General features: G+C 36.4%; 1 protein-coding gene and 1 long non-coding RNA gene across 4 annotated transcripts in view; one reads left to right on the top strand and one right to left on the bottom strand.

Moving 5' to 3' along the window:
* Positions 1–22626, top strand: part of LOC100679775 (multiple coagulation factor deficiency protein 2 homolog) — a 230935-nt gene that overhangs the window by 86549 nt on the left and 121760 nt on the right. The gene's annotated exons all lie outside the window — the stretch shown is intronic.
* LOC116417101 lies at positions 2431–3911 on the bottom strand. Its single transcript, XR_004227372.2, has 3 exons — positions 2854–3911; positions 2716–2762; positions 2431–2634 (listed from the first exon to the last, which is right to left on the bottom strand). It is a non-coding gene; the product is annotated as an uncharacterized LOC116417101 (long non-coding RNA).

Consider the following 22626-nt stretch of genomic DNA (forward strand, 5'->3'; position numbering starts at 1 on the left):
GGTTCTAAAATGTGAGGTATTCTTCCTTCATTTGGTCCTGGAGAAAATTTCAGCCATGATTCTTCGATTAAATACAAAGCAGGAAGAATATTATTGCAGGTTCTCCCTGTTTTCGTCATTATTCTAGAAAATGGTTTTAAAACATATGATTCATTTCGGCAAGTCACTGGTATTTCTTGAAAACATTCCTCAACTTGTCTCACTTTACAAATAATTTCGTCACATACAACAAGATGAGCAACCTCTCCAACAGGTACAGCCATGTATCCAGGTTTTTGCATTATCGTAAGTCTAGCTATATCGGGTTTCGTATACATATGCATTAATGAATTTTGTATAACCTGTCTTTGCAGCCTACATCGATTTAAGAGCATGTCATTGTACATATTTGAGAATTGCATTTTCATATGATGAGCCAAAAAGGCAATCTTTGTGTTAAAATACGCCGTTATAAGGATATCGTGAACGTCTAGAGATTTTTCTGCTGCTATTCCTGTTCGTCTCGGATATTTCGTAATAAATAATTTCGGATGATCTGTGCTAAAAAGTTGGTAGCCACAAAGATTTACTTCTCCTGTTTTACCGTCTGCATCGGTACATTTTGTATCTTTATAACTGCAACGTGTGCCTGATTGTAAAATCAATTCATCCTTATCTCGGTTCGCAGAGGTCATGTAGTCAAAAACATCTATCTCCAATTTGGCTGTTACCACTACATCTTCGTAATCATGATGATCAGTTTTAAAAGTTGTACCAGAGCATTTTCCACCTTCACTTAGAGAACCTGCTACTGTCATAATTACTCTAGTCGTACTATTAAGTCTTATATCGTGAATCTGCCTTTTTTCATATTCAAAAGAACCAAATCTATGAATATCGTAACACATATCTCGCGATATAGAAATAAAAAATGTTTGTTCTCCCATTGTAACGTCATACTGATGTGAAAACATTCTGCATACAAATATGTGCCGATCAACTCGAATTCTGCATGCTGTTACTTGTACAGGTTCATTCCAATCGCTGAAGCAACTGCATTTCAACATTCGTTATTTCAGGATTACTATCCACAATTTCACAAGGAGCAACTTCACGTAATGATATTGTTGAAACGTTATTTGCTCTTCTACCACAGTCGTACCCAATAAGAGCTGCTGCTGTTGTAAAGATCAGTGATATAAAAAAAATACATTTTTTCCATCCATTGTGCACCTACATAAAAAAATAAGAATATTTTATGTAATTAATAAAGGTAATAATACAAATATAGAATATTTATTTATTTATTTAATGAAATTGGAAAGATAAGAATTAAAAAATAGAAAATTAAGAATCTTTAGAAGTTTTTAAAATTATAAGATTTTTTCAAAACATAGTGCGTGAAATGCATTTTTGTGCTCGTTCCACGTGCGTTAAATTGCACTTTCTGATTCCTTTATAAAAAAACATTCGATATACGTGCGAATAGTTGATTCTGCACTTGTGAGATTGTCACCCTCGCTTCGCTCGGGCAAACCTCCCGCTCGTATAGAATCAACTTTTCAGCTAATATTAACAGTGTACTTTACCCTTATATTAATACAACATTAAGTGTAATTATTATAAAATGACGGGTACGAAAAATATTTTGACAGTCCAAAACTGTATCCAAAAAAATTTTGGAAAATTTTATATTAGTTTTAGACGATTCTAATTAATCAATCTAGCTATTAGAAGAAAAGCCATTAATCGATAATTTCTGTTAATTTATCATATACTACAGTCTGAACGTTAATTGCAGAGTATAAGTATAAGAAATTAATTGTATTACGGTGTAGTATAAGTTATAACTATTAATACTGATTGTGAGTAGCACTATTGGATTAAACTTAATTGGGTCTCATTTTAATATGCGGCCGATCAATTAAGAATCAATTACAACAAATTTATATTTAAATATATAGGTTACATTTATTAATCAATTGAAATATTATCACAAACATTTTTACGTGAAAATACACAATACTCTTAACGAACTTATATCGATTTATTTATATATTAATTATATTTATTATAAACTCATTGTTATTAACAACATATATTATTCTGTAATCTTGGATTATCTCAATGATCATCGCCAAACTAGTTTTGAACTTTAACTAGGCTTTAAGTACGCCTACTCTGAACCTCTATTTCAAAACTTTCATATTTAACTTTTTGAGTCAAAGCCGTCGTACATGCATTCATCAAATACTGCCTTTTATCAATGGGATAATTTTTATACGATCTTGTATTATACATATAATCTGCGCAGAAACCTGTTAAATTGATAAATATATGATATAATATTATATATATATATATATATATATATATATATATAATAAAGTAGTCAATATATACATGTATATTAACTACTTTGTACGTATATATCTCACCAAAAAATAATTCCAACTTATTTGGACAGATAAGCTGAATGGACTTCTCTCCGGGAACAATTTTCTTTACTTTTTTGAGGTCCAAAGAAAAATACGGCAACTCTTTTTTCCATATCAGCTGAGCTGCCCCCGCAGCAAAAGTGCTTAATGGTTTTGTAGTTCACAGCGTTCTCCAGGCATCTACTCGTGAAGTAATACCTTGTCACAAATAAATGCGCTGCAAAAAAATTTTGTAATGTTTTATTTACTCTGACATATCACAAATGTTATGAATAACTAACAAACACGGGATCAATACCTTTCCTTCATCAAATATTTTATAACGCCGATGTGCTTCTGCTTCATCTAAAATTAATATCAAACATATCAATTTTTTGTCAAAAACTATTTCCACAAGACTATTTCATACAAGCATCTAAAACATTCACTTGCATACCTGGAGCATTCAAAAGGTTTCGCTTTGCGTACATCTTATACAATCTCGGTTTCCAAAATTTGAGAATAATCCAGTAGGTCGTTGAATCTGTGACAATATTTCATGTTACTTATGTGCCATTCAAAAATTATATTCTTTTGAACAATAAGGAGTAATGAATCGTTAGAAAATAAAAAAAGCGCGTGACCGTGACCGCGAATGCCTAGAACGCGAACGTGACCGCTAACGTCTAAAACGCGAATGTGCGCGGGACCGTGAACGCTGAGAGCGCGAACGCGACGGTGCATGTTGAGAGCGCATAGGTGATGGTGCATGTTGAGGGCGCGAACGCGACGGTGAATTTTGAGAGCATGGAGAATTCGGAGTATGCTGAGAGCGCGAACTGTTAAAGCGTGACCGTCACCGCGAACTCCTAGAATGTGATAGAGAGAGACTTTGTTTTGGCGATGGGCTCAGACGAGGCGTTGATGGCAAATGGCTCCATTGAGGTACCGATGGGGAATGCGATTTCGATCGGCAGTGAAGCACCAATGGCGGGTGTGCTTTAGATGGACTTCGACGAGGCGACGATTGCAAACTTAATTGCGATCCCACATTAGCTTCGCCATCGAAATCGCATGTTGCGGCTCGACCTTTGGGACCGACCCGCATGCTTGTGCGAAGTGGCGATGAGGACGGTGTTAGTGGTCGCAAAGGTTCTAACGACGGATACATGGGTGTTATCAGAGAAGATTTGGTTAGCGATTTAGCTTTTGGTTGATTGCTTATGTCTGCCAAAGGTTGTCTTTCCTGTAAACACATGAATGATACCAATGAGCTCTAAGTGATTTAAAGTAGTGTCAGAATTTAACAGTGAGTCGTAAGAGACAGCTCACGGACAAGAAGAAACGAGATGGGGCAACCCTGATTACATGAAATGCCGTTAGAGTTAGTTTGGCTTTAGATATCATGACGCCAATGCTTGATTTAACGCAAAATACGTTCAAAGGAAATCCGGATAGATTGCAAAGAGTTAGGAATACATAGATCCAGATAAAATTTGACAGAATCGGAGTAAAAAACTGGACAAGTCCTATTTTATTTAAATTAATCACATAGGAGTTTATTTTGTATCCAATAATTTGGAAATAAGAGAGCTCACACTTTTAGAACTTAATTGTCAGGAGAGAGTGTATGCACCTCTTTCAAATAAAAAATATTTTTGTTTGTAAACACCAATAGCTGCATCAAAATATATTAATAAAGCCATTGAACGATAGCTTCTGATTTCATTTGATTTTAATTGATGCCTTGAAAAAAACTAAATAATATTTACAATTAATATTTTATATCGACTCCCGAGCGCAATACCATTCACTAACCCGGTCTTAGCTTGTTTTTGAGCCCCATTCTGTTAGATTTTATCTGCATTAGCTTCTTTTTTTAGCCTGACTATAGCGCCATGCTCTAAGTAACTTACTATTTGAATACATAAACTAACTTTTTTCAGCATCTCAATTGAAAACTATCCTTTCTGACCTATAAAAACGATAGTATCATCCGAATAAAACCTCCAATTTGAAAATTTTTGTCGTGAAAAATTTAGAAGATTATATACATCAATTCTGCATAGAACTGTACCATATATGATTTGCACAAGATTCACACGATCACAACAGCTTAAGTCTACATGCAGATTTGTAACAAAAATACGTATCATTTTACTATTTTTTTATGCTCCGGTCGTTTTTATGTTTGTACGTGTTTATAATCACTAAAAACAAAGTTTTCTGTCAATTTTCAGACCTTTTAAACCAGTGGGTACGGATTTACAACAGAAAGTTTGTAATTTTCTAAGGGAAATGGCACAGCAAATGTGCGCATAGCAAAATTCGACTGGCAAAAAATACTTATAAAACTTCATTAACTTTTTGTTGTTACATATTACGTGATAAATCACGAGGTGTAACGTGTTACAAAAATCGGCAACTCGTTACGTAACATATCTCCAAACTCAGCAACACATCACGTGACAGACTGCAACAATTCCCTCATGACAAATCTTGTGACTCATGTGACAAATCAATCTAACTTTTTGTAGACACCATTCGAATTTTTGTAGACATCATTAGAAAGAAACGTTATTTTAATTTATTAAAAAAACATTGTATGTCAGTTTACAGCCTTTATTGTAAATAATTATTTTTTATAATATCTAGTTTTATTATATTATGCTGGCGATGCATGAGTTTCATTATTCTGCTGGAGAGAATATGTCCTCTTATTTCGAAAGCTTTTGACAAAAATGCGCTAGAAATGTCTATTTGTCCTATTGCTATATCTCACGTGAGATCTCGTGCCAAAATCTCACCTGACCATACATTGTCATACTTCATTGAAATATGCATATCTGGGAGAAAGAAATCGCGCGATTTGTCATATGATTTGTCACGTGACGATTTGGCGTTATTTTTCCAGTAAGAAATCAGGCGAATCTTGGGATGAATCATGTGAAAAATCAAGTGATTTTTCTCGTCATGCTACGGTCTTCCGTTATTCTTAGGGGAGATGCCAATATAATAATTGTCAGGTATTCTAGATAATTATAGCTCCACATTTAGATGTTATGGTTTTTATAATAACCATGTTGATGATTATGCTCTTATATGTATAATGAGGTGGGGGTAAGGGCGTGGAGGAGCTCATTCCCACTCAAAACCAAAACGAGTATTATATATATATATATATATATATATATATATATATATATATATATATATATATATATACACACATGTGTGTGTGTGTGTGCATGTATATTTTTTTATATTTATTTATTATGGACTATTGCATTATTCCACACCAACCTGTGGAAAAATTGTTCAAAAATCGTCTAATCAACTTTTTCCAACAGGGAACATTTTTGTATGAGTTTGTCATACCCCTAAGTTAAGCCATATATTAAAATTGCAGAATTCAGACATTTTTGTAAAAGTTGCCAAATCAAATGATTTTTAAAGTAGGTCCTACCCGTAACAGATTGTAGGTTCAGAAAATGATAAAATTCGGCATATAAGTAGATTTTACTATAACAAATACTGAGTTTAAGTATAGTGAAACTTTGGAGCCTGAGAAAGAACATTAGTTGAATAACTATCGAATAATTTGAGTGCTTGTAAAAATGGTTTGGAACCTGTGAGCGTAGCAATAAACAAATAAAGTTAAGAAATGTACACTTAACCTCAAAAAAAATAGTGAAATCAGTTACTGTGAAACTTTTTATTCATAATTCTGAGAAATAAAATCGTTTAATGTGAATTTCATATCATTATTTGTCGTACCCTGACTTATGTAACCTTTATTATTAAGTATATCCCACATATATTTGAGAAAATAAAAGTGGACTTTGTTTTGAATAGCTACCTATACCGGTAATACCTCCTTAAGGCATGATGGTTGCATTTGTTGTATATAAATATTAAAACAACTTCAACGCTAATTACACCGGCACACAAAATAAAAAAAGTTGTCTGCGCGAGAAATCAGACCTATCTATCTTTATGTTTTTCGGGTTGCTGAATTTGAATATAAGGTCAGTTAGGCCCCATCACGTCAGGGTCAAGGTCAGTTGGAGGTTAAATTAAGAAGTAACGGTTAAAAAAATTAAAATGCTATATATTCATGTTTTTTTGGTCGCTGAATCCAAATCCGGAATCAGTTTGGCCCCATCACGTCAGGATCAAGGTCAGTTCAAGGTCAAACTGAGAAGAAACAGTTTAAACCGATTAAAATGTCATATCAAAACTTTCCAAAAATGGAAAAAGATACCGAAAAATTGTAAAAAATCTTATTTAATCACATAATATCTTCCTTGTGTACAGAGAAAAGTTGCTTTCGTTTATATTTTTTTCTTATTTTGCTTTTTTTCCACTAGCTTAGTAACTCTCGATGTCTTTCTTTACTCCTTTTTTCTCTTGTAACGAACTCTTTTTACTTCAAATGACCTATGCAATGGGTTTCTTTTTCTCTTTTTGTTATTTGTTTTAATGTCTCTCTTCAGTGTCCAGCAAAAATCTGCCATCATGTTGACATTCCATCTTCCTTGGTATCGATTCTCCATTACACTTATATCTTGATGAAATCGTTCTCCCTGTTCTTCACTGACATCTCCTAGATTAAGAGGGAAGTAATCAAGATGGGAATGTAAGAAATGCATTTTATAACTCATCAAGCAACCCAAATTTTTGAAATTCTCCAACATTTGTTCAACTAGTTCCTGATAGTTCTCACTCTTTTTATTTCCTAAAAAGTTCTCACGAACAGTTTTAAAACTTTGCCATGCAGCTTTTTCTGTGGCATTTATTTTTGTGATAAATGTTTCGTCTTCAAATAGAGTACTAATTTGAGGACCATCAAAAATACCTTCTTTTAATTTAGCTTCACTTATTGCGGGAAACTTTTCTCTCAAATACTGGAAACAATCGCCATCTTTATCCAGAGCTTTGATGAACTGCTTCATGAGGCCAAGTTTGATATGAAGTGGTGGTAGCAGATAGTTTGATGGGTCAATCGATGGTGTACGTATAATGTTCCTCGATCCTGGTTCAAAATGTGTTCTAGTTGGCCATACTTTCTTAACGTAGTGATTTACCCTGTCTCTACTATCCCATAAACACAAGAAGCAGGGATTTTTAGTAAAACCTGATTGTTGTCCTAAGATCATGGTTGCAATTTTAAGATCACCACAAATTTTCCATTGATGTTCCAAGTACTTTATTTTTTCCAATACAATTTCTAAATTTTCATAAGTCTCTTTCAGCTTAGTCGAGTGAGCTATGGGAATAGATGCAAACCTGTTTCCGTTATGAAGCAGAACAGCTTTCAGACTTCGTTTTGACGAATCAATAAAAAGTCTCCATTCCTCGTCTTTATACGTATTCGGTTTTATTGCATCGACTAAACCTTTAACATCTATACAATATACCAACGAATTCTCTTCATCGTTCGTAAAAAAATTCCTAAATTTTTTTTCTCTATCTCGATAAAAAGAGGCCGTTGTTCCTTTTGCTAACAGATTTTTCGTTTTAAGAACTGACGCTAGATATTCTCCTCCATCTTTAGGTAATCCTAAATTTCGAATAAGATCACTTAACTCTTCTTGGTTAAAGGTTTCTGAAGCTTTTCTTGTACTAGCTGGCAGGTATTCTTCGTTTGAGGATTCTTCGTTAGATTCTTTCTTCGTTAGATTATAGTCGGTAGAATCTAGTGCCTTCTGCACAGCCGACGGAAACGGTGAATAGTAGCATAAACAACAAACAACTTAAAATAATAATGACGGCCGAGCTACCGCCATAAATGGCGCCCAACTACGGTGGCAATTGAAGTAAAAAGTACGCGAATTATACAAATTACGAATTGTAAAATAAATCCGTGCGGCGAAAATTCAAATACTCACGTGAGTTTATCACGCAGAGCAGCGAAAAGCCAAACGGCCGAGCGGTATACTTATGTATAGAGCGAAGACGGCCGATCGCGCGGTATTGTTTACATCCGCACGCGGCAAGCAACTATATAAGACTCGTGAATCGTAGTGGTATGTGTGCGAATGAGACGGACCGCAGAAAACTTGATGTATATGTCCGTTTTCATCATAATTGAACTGTGCTTTTTTTTGAGCGTATACGGTTAATTGAGGATCGCACACGACCGTCCGTAATTTGAGATCGTAAATGTTTAAATTTAGTGTTTAGCAACTTAAAATTATCTGCGCATGATTTTTGCGATTACATACGCTCAAAGATTTGATCGTTAAAGCTTGTATTTTCGAGATGATTGTTACACATAAATTTTATGTCTAATGCCACGAAAATTCACACTTATACAGTAATGAAATTTCTATTTTCGGTTGTGCTGTGAGTGTTATTTTCGTTTTAGCCGTCGAATTAAACGTTCGATCGAACGTATAGCTAGTACTATAATAAATCACGCATAGCTAAGTAAGCGTAGTTGTAGTCTCAACTGAGCTTAGTACGTCTCCTAAGCTGCTTACTAGTTTTCTTTTGCTTTTACGAATATTCGTGATGATATGCAATTTTTGGACGATTTTCTGTAGGACATAAATAGCTAGTCGGCAGCGAAAATAATTTCTTTGTCGAAATACAAGCGATCGAACATTTTTGCGTCTGAATAAATGTTGTATATAAATTCGAGATTCAAGTACTGTTGTGATAATTTTATTGAGTTGTTCGTTAACATCCGAGGTTGCGGTAAACACGGATCTTAAATACTTAGTGAATTAGGTGTTATCATTGTAACGAAGAGAATAGATTAGAGTATTCCAATTGTAAATATTATCAACACAATCGTGTGAAGCGGCGAATTTGATAGACAGTCGTATACAATAACAGAATAGTCCGATATAGCTCTATCTAATGCGATCTAGCGGTAAACAATAGTCAGCAAAATCGGAAGCTTCTTGCTATCAACAGACTAGCTATTCATCGAATCATTGAAAATTTAGTTTTTGCGTTGTTGCCAATTTTTTTTGTGTACACATCCGTTCGGATATAAGGCTTAAATAAACAGATTTTAATTTGGAAAGTACTTTTTCGGAATTCGGTCGTGTTAGTATGGATAACCGCATGGCTGAGTAAATCGGAAATTATAGTTGCAATGATTATTTAAAAATAATCTTTGTTGTTTTTCTAACAAGATCATATTATCATATCTGATCAGCACAGCTGATTACTCAATAATTGAATAATTTGAGGACACGTACCTTAGAGTATTTTTGTTTATTTAGCCAGGCAGTGAAAATTTATTTAAATTATCTTACACAAACGCAGAGAAAATTTTTTTTTCGTGATTCAGATGATTTAAAGTGATAAAAATTGAATCGAAATAAAATCGTCCGATAGTAAAACACATCTGACAGCCTACAGAACTCGGTCGGATGCTCTGAGGGCGTTAATCTCAACTCAGGACGAGACGACACTGTCAAAATCTCTCGACTACCTTAATTTAAAAACAACAGGTTCCAGAGAGGAGAAAGTCCAGCGAGCAGTTTATTACCTCGCAGGCGATTATAGGCCAACGGACTTCACAGCTGTAACTATGCTGGACCATTCTTACGACGAAGGGAAATTTCGTCAAGCACGTCGTACGACGTACTTGAACGGTATCGCTCCGATGATTCAGAGAATCAGCGATCGACAGAGATTTAATACAAGAAACACACCCGATTCCTGTATACCGAGTCTTAGTCGTGCACAAGAATTACCACGTTTGGAGGAACCCGTGGAAGCTGAGGTTGGGAAGCAGAGGAAGTCATCAGCAAGTCATGCTAGAGTACCAACGAAACCATTACTGAATTCTTCTACACAAGGTCGAAGGAAGAGTTGGATAATCCTTGCACCCCCAACCATCATAATTCATTTTGTGAAAATACAACAGTGGCAAATTCGCACAACAGGCTCAACTGTCATTGGGACGAACAACAATCTGTGAATACGTCCGACCTTACGAAGAAGTGTACTTCCATAGAGAACTTGTTTAACTTGAACTATGGCTCAGTTATGAACCATGAAGAATCAGTGAAAGCGTCAGACGGTTCAAAGAAGTCAACTTCTGAAATGAATCAGTCCAACTTAGCAGACGATTCATCACTTTCAGAACACAGGCTATTGCAAGGGCAATCCACGCTACAATGTAGTTGCCAAGCAGCCGGAAAAATATCGTGTTCTGGTACGCCATGTGAGAGCAATGCAACGCTTGCGGTGCTCACACGGAAAATTGAGTTACTCACGGATTTAGTGAAGTCTCTCATAAAGTCGGGCGGGTGTTTAACCTGTAAGTCCCGGGACGACAAGAGTAACTGCACGAGGTCCAAGCGTGCTAAAAAGCGTCGTCGGAATAATTGTGACAAGGAATCGCGCGTCGTTGCAAAGATTAACAGCACGAGTGCAACTTCTCGTTCGGCCAAACGGAAGAAAATTAGTCACAATGTTCACCAGCAGCAGGCTAGTTCTAGCAACAAGTGTGACAATAAACGTCGACCGAAAGTTAGCCTCGATCGAGACAAACAGCATGCAAGTCGACAAGGTCACAATGGCTGCACTTCTGCAACTCTTCGCGGAAATCCTTCACCCGGAAGTAAGCTGGATCACAAAGTGAGACCCGCGTCAAGTGTCTCTGATACCGGTAGTGATGACACCAGTCGAAAATCTTGCTCACAGACGTGTGAACGAGGAAAATACACGCAAAATCGATCGTTTCGTAATGCGCGTGTGGAGAATGAACGTGCGAATCTAGGGATTCGGAAAGCACCGACTTCTCAACCTTTCAAAGGGAGCTGTTGGAACTGTGATGTCGTAGGGCATCGCGCTCGCGTTTGTCCGGAGCCGCATATCCTCAAATGCCATAAATGCAAGCTGGCGGGATATAAGCGGACGAACTGCCCAAGGTGTATATTTTTATATTTTTTACAATAAAAATTCTCATTAGTACCCCAGTGGAAATAATTGTGTGTGCCAAAGTGTGCCAAAGTATGCTAAAGTGTGTCAAAGTATGCCAAAGTGTACCAAAGTGTGCCAAAGTGTGCCATACTGTGCCAGAGTGTTCCAAAGTGTTCAAATTTGGAAATTTGCTGCACTTTGGCACACTTTGACACACATGGGTTTTTCGGAAACAAACATTTCTTCTTTCTGATTTCTGCATGAGATGAACGAAAAGCAATCGATATACCCATTTATTGGATCACCAGATCCCTTCGTGAGAATCATCAATTTGGATGCTCCAAGCATGGCCTTGAAATTTTGGTGTATTACACATACACACACGCTATGCGTGCCTCTTTCACCAGCCAAAATACACCATTTTGGACGTAGTTTGGCGAATTTACTAAAGCTGATAGGTGGTTTTATGAGGTTAGGGACAAACGCTTGAGGTATCGGTAAAAAATACCGTCGGATTCTTGTTCAGCAGCTCAAAATACATGAAAATAGTCGTTGCTTAGAATTTTTCTGAGCCCCTGTGATTTCTGACAGCTTGATCATTTCGTAAAGTAGTAATTTTTTAAGGTTAGGGAACGCGTAGCTCCGTCTGGGAACAAAATTTTAAAAAACGCCCCTCACTAATTGAAAGTACATAAAAAATGCTAAATTTTCCATATTTTTAAAAATTTTTAGATCAAAATGAATTCTGGGCAGAGCTTTGTTACGTTTGACGTGGAACGTCCATATGTATATATATATATATATATATATATATATTATGTGTGTGTGTGTGTGTATTTTTTATGTGGCATAGGCAGAGCAAGCTCTGCATAAGTGGCCTTCCGACACCGGATCCCCACAGGTACCATCGTTGAACAATACTTCCGTGGGGCCCGTTAACTAGCTTTTTTGGCTTCTCCTTTGAAATTTGACATTTCCATACATCCCCCATCCACCAAGGTGATTAGGGGTTCAGGATCAAACTCGTCTTCTTCATTCTGCATCGTCCTGCCGTCTTCTTCATTCTGTATCGTCCAGCCGTCTGCTTCCTGCAGCATCGTCTGATCGTCTACTTCGAGCAGCATCGACCTCTGGACAGACTCAACCCAAACACCTACGTTCCTCTGCATCGGGTGAGGGAGTCTGGGCTCAACTCAGTTACCTACGTTCCTTTGCACCAGTTCGAGGAGCGTTACACTCACTCGTGCACCGAGTGCCATAATAGGCCAGCAGAGATAATTGAGGTTTTAGCATGGTAAAGTTAAAAATATTTATACTAAATATTACTAAAACAAATTTCAAATGATTTACCTGATATGAAGCCTTACAATTATTATGCATAGTACAAGAGTAATATAAAAGAAATTACATAATGTATCATACACAATTTCGTTTACTAAACAAAATCACTTGTAAAATAAAGCATTACTAGCGCTATCTAAAAAGAATATATTTGAATAATAAATAAAATATTATAAATTATAAGATACACGCATAATAAGCGTTATAAGGTCCTTCTTGACGTTTTTGGACAGCTTGGCTTTTCGGAATATGTTTAAAAAAATTATTATATGCTTGAGCACCAAGCATCGATTTGAGCTGCTTGTGTTTTTATTACGCCCTTCCACGCCGCCAAGTTTGCGCCATTTCCATCTTAATCATCACTCTTTGCTGGTTCATCAGCTCGTGCATAGGCTGGCCCACTCAGTAACGCATAAAACATCAAATCCCGCTGATAGCCGCCTCCAGAATCACTATTATTGACCATGATAAATATCCAAATATGGATGCGAATTGGCTCAAATCATAAAGCTCGAACGCCGTTGCTTTCCTTTCACCAATCTCGAGCACCTTGCTCGCTATTTCACGGAGACCTGCACCTGCCCCTAGATTTTCTAGTTCTGAACCATACAGGTCTTTGAGACGTTCATTCGCGCAATGACTTTCGGAGCATTAAGCTGCACCGTTTTGAAAGTGATCTCTTTTAGGTGGGAGACTAGAGATCGAAATGCCGTGAAGCGAGTGTTGACCGTTAGGGCAGCGCACCCTTCTCTTATCTTTAATATACCGGACCCTGTAATGCGTGAAGTGACCTGCTTTGCGCGCAAGCACTGTATAAATATATTTTTTATCACGCTGGTTAAATATACCCACGTGGTAACTCTATGCAACTGGAGCCAGAACGTTCCTCGCATTGCCTTGAACCTCACGTCACAGCTATTGGGGTTGGTGATCATCCGGCCCGATGCACTTCTGACTTCGCACGTGGCGTTGTCTCTTATTTCGCGTACCGGTTCAAGAACTGATAGGATGCATAGATCACCTATCCTGCGCAACTTTGGCACTCTTTCCGCGGAAATCGGTATAAACGCGCGGTTACTCTCCGTGCTCTTACGTTTAAAATGCGCTGTGTCGTCGGCATCGGCGATGTTCTAAATAAATTGAATCTTTCAATATCGAGTAGAGAGATATTCACCCGATAACGAGGTGTCTTTCTAGGAACCAAATCGAGATTTTGGATGCGAGCATTATCGGGATTGCCAAAACTCCTTCGGCCGGAATCGGTAATTTAGCGTTCGTTACTGAATGCTTTATCGTTTCTGCCGCGTTGCCGATCACGCTTGGGGGTATAATCCGCAATTGGACTAGGCCTTTTACTGCGAACAAGATTGCGTCGGTTACTACCTCCTTGTCCAGTCTAAATTGCCCTGTTGCCGCCTTTGCGTTTAGCTGCGTGTTATGCGCCACGATTTCGTTGTGGTTCTCGGTTGTGCTATTGACGAGTATATCGCTTGCGATATAGCAATAGCACAACATTTCATTTTTAGCATCCTGTCGCTGAGATCCGATAACTCGCAATCGACAATCTCCGTCTGGTTCAGAAGGGCTGCCGTCTGGCGTGTATCGTCGGCGATCACTTTTATTGCTGCCTGGATATGCTAATATTGCTGCCTGGAGCGCAGTGTGCAAGAATCAGATCTAGTACGTTATCGAGCTGTCTAGCGGCCACGCTGGCCTTCTTGACCAGATCGTCCATATCGCACAGCGTTCTACATGCCTGTGTGATGCGAATTAGGTTGTCTACTAATTCCTCATTTGTCCGGAAGTAGGGTTGTAAGTCGATCCTCTGGATCATTTTTCAGTTGGTGCTCGACATTGCCATTGGCGCTATCTTTTCTATTATTAGTCCAAAATTTTCTTTTAATCTACTTATAACGCGATCTAGTTCTCCCACGGGGCCGAAGCTGCTGCTTCCCTGTGTGCCGCATGCACTCGACCTGCAAGTAGTATGCTGGGTTATAGTTTGTGCTTCCCGTCCGTGACATTGTTAGTTTCCCGATTGACTTTAATTATTTCGAAAGGTCCGCGATATTTTTTTGCAAATTTGCCCTTCTTAGGTTCCTCAATAAAAATACCATTTCTGCCTCTCAAAAATGCTTCGAATTCAACTTCCGGTCGTAGTAGTGTTTCGACTTGTACTTAGATTGGACTAAGTTCATAGCTGCGGCCGTCTGCAGCGCCGTTAAGTTCGACGTCATTTTGTTGACGTAATCGTTATAGGTTAGATTGTTGCTAATCCGCACGTGTTTTGTACCAAATACCAGCTCGTGTGATATATGACGTGCTTTTGTACTCGGTACAGTTATAAGCGTGCTGGCAGATTGCGGTTCAATCGTCCTATCTCGCGATTTCTTTCACATATTTCCCATTCCCCTGAGGGTGATACGCGGTTGTACAGAATTTCGTTATCTTGAAAATGTTTGCTAGGTTTCTCTAACGTTTTGTTTTGGAAGTGCATTTCTTGATCAGTTATAATCGCGGACGGAGTTCTAAACACGCAGGTAACTCTTTTGTGAAAGTGCGCGCGAACTTATCCGCATTGGCGTGCTTCGTAGGCGTTAGAATTACGTATTTAGACAACATGTCCTGTATTGACAAGATACAGATGCTGCCCTCTCTCGTTTTTTCGAGCGGCTCGTAAAAGTCTAACGCAAATTGCGCAAACGGCATTGATGGGGTGTTGTTGATCATCGACGAGAGACGCGTTTTCACGAGAACTAATCTGTTACTTTGAAAAATTGCGCATCGAGCAACGAATTGCTTAACGTCCCCTCGCATGTTGCGCCAATAGAAATCACTAGCTAACTTTTGGACATACCCCGATGTCCACTTGCAGCGGCTTTGTGGTATTCTCGCTGTAATTTAAAACAATCCATTACCAGAGGCACGGGTAAATTGTCATTAAATAAGACGCAAAGACTCTGGCAAATCTAAGGCAAAGAAGTGCGTAAGCCTTCACTAGTGTTTAGAACAGTGACCTTTGACAAGTTAAAAGCCTTGTCTAAAATGATAGACCATAAAATTAAGTACTTATTAAAAATTAAAGAGACTATAGCAATTATTGTGAAAAAGTTAGGTGACTATAGCAAAGACAAATTAGTAAATAGCAAAAATTCAAAGTACACATATTTCACTGCCTACAATGTTGAATGTGCAATGAGAGGTTTTGACGAGACGCTTGTAGATAAAATAGATCAAATATTAGAAGATAAAAATATACATTTAGATTCAGAAGATATTTATGACATTATATACGAGTTTGTTAATTTACATTTATATAACCTAGTCGCATACTTAATTACAACTATATATAAGAATACATAACTATAATTGTATTGAGTTTAAGAGTTATGAATAAATATAATTGTTAAACATATTAAAATATTTCTACTCACTTACCTGTATACTTTATCCAACACTACCTATCCCAGTCATCCTTAATACTAGTTTTAGTTATAAGCTAGATTTTAAGTTTATCATGAGTGTACTGGGCACACCCACTCCTTTTCCAGTACTACAATTAAATGGATGTATGTTTTTCTCTAATTCTTTCATGAAAGTAATCAATGGAGTAGAAGCTTTACGAATTTGATTTTTTTATAAATCTAATGTAACATCTTGTGCTTTTTTTAACCCACTATTCTTCACGGACGTGTGATATAATAGTTGATCTGAGACTATGGCTTTTTGCCCACCTTTGGTTAGCTGATATTGAATTTGTAATTTTGTTAATACATTTCAACGTCTTCTTGTAATTACAATCTGTTCATCTTATTATTTGATAGCGAAGGTGTTAAGGTGGGTAAAAACACACTTGAGAATCCCAACGTATGTTTTGCTAATACAACCGAAATAATACAATTTATTTTGATGAAAACAGGAGAAGTAAATCTTTGTAGCTACTAACTTTTTAGCTTAGATCATCGGAAATCTACATAATATTAAAATTCTTTATTTTGGAAAACGATGTTTTCTGTAAACATCCCTATATTTCGTGAAAATATTCAACAAAAATTAATTTTCCAACATCGATTGTAATCTTTGCATATAAACGCCTAGATTCATCTCGAAAATTGTAATTATTGAATAATTTGTTCTTGCGAACATTAATAATATACATTAGCAAAGTAGCGTACGTACAAACATACTTATCTCTTATTTAAAACAGAAAAATATAATTTTTTTGATACCCTAATAGTACAAGATTAGATGTATAAAAATGCTAAATGAAAATTTCCGGATATGGTCCAGATCAGATGATGCTGAGGATATTCATAATAAGGACTATTTAAACGAGATGATATACATACGGTTGCTTTTTTTGTAGATTTGGGGTTATATCCGATGCTCTTTCTTATAGACGATGTCCCGTATATCAGGGAGTCAGCCTGGTACCTGGACATCGCCTACAAGAAGATATGATTCATTATCGTCAAATTTGATTTCTATACGATACTTTGTCTCGTGTATAATGTCCTGTCGATTAGGGAAACAACCTGGCACCTGGATATCGTCTACAAGAAATCAAAAGAATTTTTCGGTATATTTTATGTTTATATGTATTTCGTCGACCTGAACATCGTCTATGAAGTTAGAAGTTTTTTTCAGTATATTTTATGTTTAAGTGGTGGTCTCCCTTGTAGACGACGTCCCGTCGACATGAGTGTTATCCTGACACCTGAACATCATCTTCAGAGATACACGTATTTTTTTCAGTACATTCAATGTACATTGTGCCTTTTCTTGTGGACGATGTCCCGTCGACCAGGGGCCATCTTAGCACCTTGACATCGTCTTCAGAAATATCAAGGGGCGCGGTAGCGCCCCGATGGCAAGTATACGTTCTTATACACTGTGCCATCGGGGAGCAGCGCGACCCTATTATAATTTGCTAAATAACCTAAATGCATTTTATTGTCTCCAATGATTTCTTGTCTGATATGTCTTAGATGCTTATGTTTGGGTAATGTATCTTAAAGATTTTAATGAGAACTTTCTAACGATCATAATATTTTGCCTAAAAAATTTCTCTTCAAGCAAAATGATTATGATCAAAAATTAATTTGCGATGATTTCTTAAAATTTTGGTCTTGTGCGATTCTCAACTTTTTAAGAACAACAATACAAGATATGTCATGATAATAGGTTATAAGGTTAGTAAGCTGTTTCTATTTACACATTTAAAAAAGCTAGAAGTTGTTAAGTAAGGTCACCTAAGCATTATGATAAAGAATATGTGTGAGACGAGGATTAGATTTTCTAGGCTAGAAGTTGCCATTTGTGATCGTGGATCAGTGTGTGACTATATGCAGCTGAAAGAGGCTCACGCGGCAGCAGTGTGCATCGGGACTCGTGTAACGGTGTAAACATAAAACATAGCCTAAAACAGTGCGGTGTATCGGAGCTTGTCGGTGTATGGGTATCAAGACTCGCTATATAATCGAACTCTCTTAAATCAATCTGTGTGCGTGGTTATACGTTTGCTAAAGATTCCTTGTGTTTTCGATAGTGTACAGAATTATAATGTGTCTAATAAGCGCCGAGAGCGTCAGCCAGGACGCGATGCAAGCTCTCGCGTAAATATATCATACACGACGTATAAATATTTGGTACAGAGTAAACAAAGCAGCGTGATCTATATCAACTGGGAACGTCTCAGAACCTTTGGCTCACATCGATCGACTGAAAATTGGACACTGGCCAATCGCTCCAGGATATGCTAACTGCGACATGAGAACGCGATACACAAGGGTAGAGGAAACAGCTCTTTAATAAGTAAGATCACGATCGTTTGTTCTTTCGCAAGCTCATACGCTATTGTTTCCCGAAATAAGCCCAGGACTACAATGTTTTCCTCTTGATCTTCCGCAGCTTAGAAACAAGTTCGAGGCGCGATACGACTGTATCAACGATCTCACCGAGTTCGGGGACGAGAAGAACCACTAGGACGCGAGGAAGATAGACTAGACACATTAAAAAATCACATCGACATACTGGACTGCGATATCAACGAGACCAATAGTGTGATCAGCGGCCCCTTTGTATAAGCTCGTCGTCAACTCTATGAATTCTGACCGCCCAAGCTTAACAATGACCCCATCGATTGCAAAGACGACCTCTACGGCTGATGCTGGTTGTTCGACTCGTACCAGAGCCTTCCGAAGTGGTAACTATATACTCTTCCTCCAATACCTCATACGTTTGTTCCTCCAGCAAAAAAAAAAAAAAAACGATAAGATCTACCTTTTTCTATTACAGCTCTTTCAACCTCGACATAAGTAGCTGCGACGCCAACTCGATCAGGCCTCTGCACATATCATCGGTACAGCAGAATTTGCCACGGCTAGGGAGCGCAGCAACGACGATCGCGGAGCCGCTTTGACGTTCAGCAGGCGTCACATTGCACTTAAAACTAACAAGGAAAGGTACCCAACCCGAACTCACCGATTTTGACGATTTTCATATATGTTGTAGAACATAAAAAAATAAGAGACACGTATTTTTTTTATCGGCTAATTTTCACTTTTAAGGGGTAAAAACCTCCCTAAAGTTAACCCCCAAAAAGCGTTTTTTTTAAATATCTCGGCTTAAAATTAATATTTTTCAATGAAACAAATTGGAGGTTATTTCTTACAAAAAGAGTAAGTATTTCATGGTGATTTGAAGAGTAAGAGTAGCATCCCCTATTTTTTAGGGGTTGAAAACATATATTTACCATATATAACAATAAAAATGTTTAAACCGACTAAAAAAAATTGGAAAAAATGTTTAAACATCCTTAATAACAAAATTTAGTTGACGTCTTTCGGTGTTTTCATAAATATTACCCCTAAGGGGGTAAACCACCCCTAACACAAAATAACTGTAAATATGTAATTCAATACATAATATTTCGTAGAAAGTTTGTATATAGAGGTTTTCGAGGTCGCTGATTACAAATCTGTTATCAGATTTTGAAAATTCAAAATGGCGGAACCAATAGGACGGAAATATCGAAAAAAAATTTTATATAATAAAAAAGTTTTAAACGACTAAAAAAATTGGAAAAAATTTGTAAACATCTATAATAAACAAATTAAGTTTTTCGATTTTTTCATAGATACTACCCTTTAGGGGGTAAACCACCCCTAACACAAAATAACTATAAGTATACTTCAATCCATAATATTTTGTAGAAGGTTTGTATATAAGGGTTTTCGAGATCGCTCTTTGCAAATCTGATATCAGATTTTGAAAATTCAAAATGGCGGAACCAATGTGGTGGACGAAAATGTCGAAAAAAAATTTTAACTTTCATAAAAACTTGTTATAAATGTGTTATCTTTGTAGCCTGTACATGTGAACTAAAGAGCCTTAAACCCGAAACCCCTAAAGAACAAATAGGCTAAATGGTTGTGCTTTTTAACCAAACCACCTCAAATTCCTAAATTTGTAAACAAGAAAATTCTGTGTGTGAAGCAGTTTTATAATTTCCGTAGAAATTGTTATCAGAATGTTATTGAAATTCCTTTATTGTAAATTCAACTTATAATGTATTTTTGTTTATAATATTAGAGTATAATAATAATCTACAATCTTTTATCTTTTGCCATAGTGCATTTTTTGTATTGAGCATAAAATATATTATTTTACGATGTTTTTACAATAATGGTAGTCCTCATAAAAGTGTTTAAAGCACAATGCTTTTTTGCACCAACCACATCGTACAATTGCAATGTTTGTGCACCCTTCTATTTCACAATGTGTTGCACAAAACTTTCCAAAACTGAAATCTATAGGATTATCAAATTTATCTGGTTTTTCATTGACGTAACCGCTTTTATACCAGGAATATTTAAACAAATCTATATATCTCGGTGAAGACAGTTGGTTGTGAACCAATGATTGAAGTTTAATTATATTATTTCTCACATGTAAATTCATATCATGATCCATTAACATTACATTATCAGAAAATGTTCGGACAAAGTTTTTCCAAATACGGAATCCATAGACATCAAGTGGTTGTATTTTTCCTGTGGTTCCAGTTGGAATTTTTTTATGTTAATAATTTTATTTTGTGGCATTGTTTCTTCTATAACTTTGTCACAATGACCACTCCAAGAATCAAGTAATAGTATTGAGTGATGGCCTACATAGGGATAAAATATTTTTTTAAACCAGATTTTGAAGTGATCTGCAATTAAACGACTTACTAATTAACTGATCAACGATATTACAATGTAAAAATTGCTATTAGTTCCCTTACTTGTTGTTAATTTTCCAGATTTGGATGCTTCCACGTACACGTTTTCTGGTCTAAATATGTTTTGTTCTACAATAGGGCCAAACTTGCCACTTGGTTCCTTTAAAACAAGAAATAGCGGTGACAACAGTTGTCCAGTAGCTGATATTAGTGGCTGTATAGTATAACTATGCGTTGTTGCTGAAATTGACTGTACCAGACATTGCACTTGCTTTTCTCCTTCTACTGCTAATGTTCTTCCAGAATGCATTTCTAGCTGAAATCCGCTCTCATCTGTATTATACAAATTTTCGAGTCCAATCCTTGGTATACACGATTTAACGTCATCGATAAATGCTTCAGCTTTAGCCGTAAGTTCTGCACTACTTTCTAGTGTTTTTCTTGTTATGAACTTATTTATTTTCCTAGAAAATATTCGGTGTGCTTGCTTAAATTTGAGTAACCAATGTTTAGAAGCTTTGAATCTAATATCATCAAAACCAATTTCTTCAAAACCAATATCTTCATCATGGATAATTGAACCACTGTCGAGAGCTGCTTGAAAATTATCCAGGGTATACTGACAAAGGCTATAGCCGGGTTACTATGGTGAAATGGCCCCCTTGGAAAATGTATATATGTTATATACCATTCGATGGGGGATAAAAAAAAACTCCCATAGCCAAATTATTAGCTCACTGCCTAGTGCGCATGCGCAGTAACGTCGATAAACGTGTTTTTTTGATTTTATTTTTTTCTGAAGTCCCTATAGGATAAAAATTTTTTTAAAAATTCACATTGGTATATTTTTATGTCATGAATAACTGCAATTTTTTTGGGATTACATAACCTCAAATATCGGATCTAAAAAAATTATTAAAGTTTTCAATCGATATTTTGACCCCCTTGTTTTTGAGGTGCAACTTTTTAAGTAGACTTTTTTTGTGTACTTTTTCCCGTTCTTTACGATGGCACTAACGTTTTTTCCTTAAAAATGGTGGCACAACTCGATTTGAGCCAAAAACTGATTTTTTTGCCATTTTTTCACGTTTTTAGCTGGTTATGTTACAATTTAGTTACTAAAGTGACTCCTTTTGAGTAGTTTTGCATATCTTCCCATGAAAACATAATCAAATGAAATATTTTGTTCGCTCCAAGCCGTATTTTTTATATTATCTTACGTTTTCAATGATGGTCTTATCAGAATTTGAGGTAATAAAGGGTTTCTCTCTATATATAAAAAGAATATCGCCGCTGTCAGTGTCTGCTTTTCTCTTTAACCTAAAAATGCCCTCATTTGAGTGATTTAACGCCGAAAAAGGCCATTTTTGGTACCATGTAACCCAAAACTAACCTAAAAATGTCATAATGCAAGGGTTTTCACGCAAAAAAGCCTGTTTTTAGCTAAACATAGCCTTGAAATCGATCGTTTGAGGGTACTTTTGGCGTCTTGTGGTCTTAAAAAGGCCATATTTGGCTTATCTGCCTCTACTTAATTGATTATTCAAAATCTATTGACAGTAATAATTATCAGGTAAAAAGGAATTGAAGTTAAGTATGTTCAATTCGTACAAAGTATAATTTATTATCTTCATAGGCTATTTAAAATAAATTATGGAACGTATACAAGTAGCTTTTTAAAAATAACGAATGTTCACAATAGAAAAAATGATTCACTCATCATTGTCACTATCTTCATCAATACACACTTCAATTTGATCATTAAGAAACATTTTA

This window comes from Nasonia vitripennis (genome assembly GCF_009193385.2).
Source record: "Nasonia vitripennis strain AsymCx chromosome 4 unlocalized genomic scaffold, Nvit_psr_1.1 chr4_random0005, whole genome shotgun sequence".
NCBI classification, from domain to species: Eukaryota; Metazoa; Arthropoda; class Insecta; order Hymenoptera; family Pteromalidae; genus Nasonia; species Nasonia vitripennis.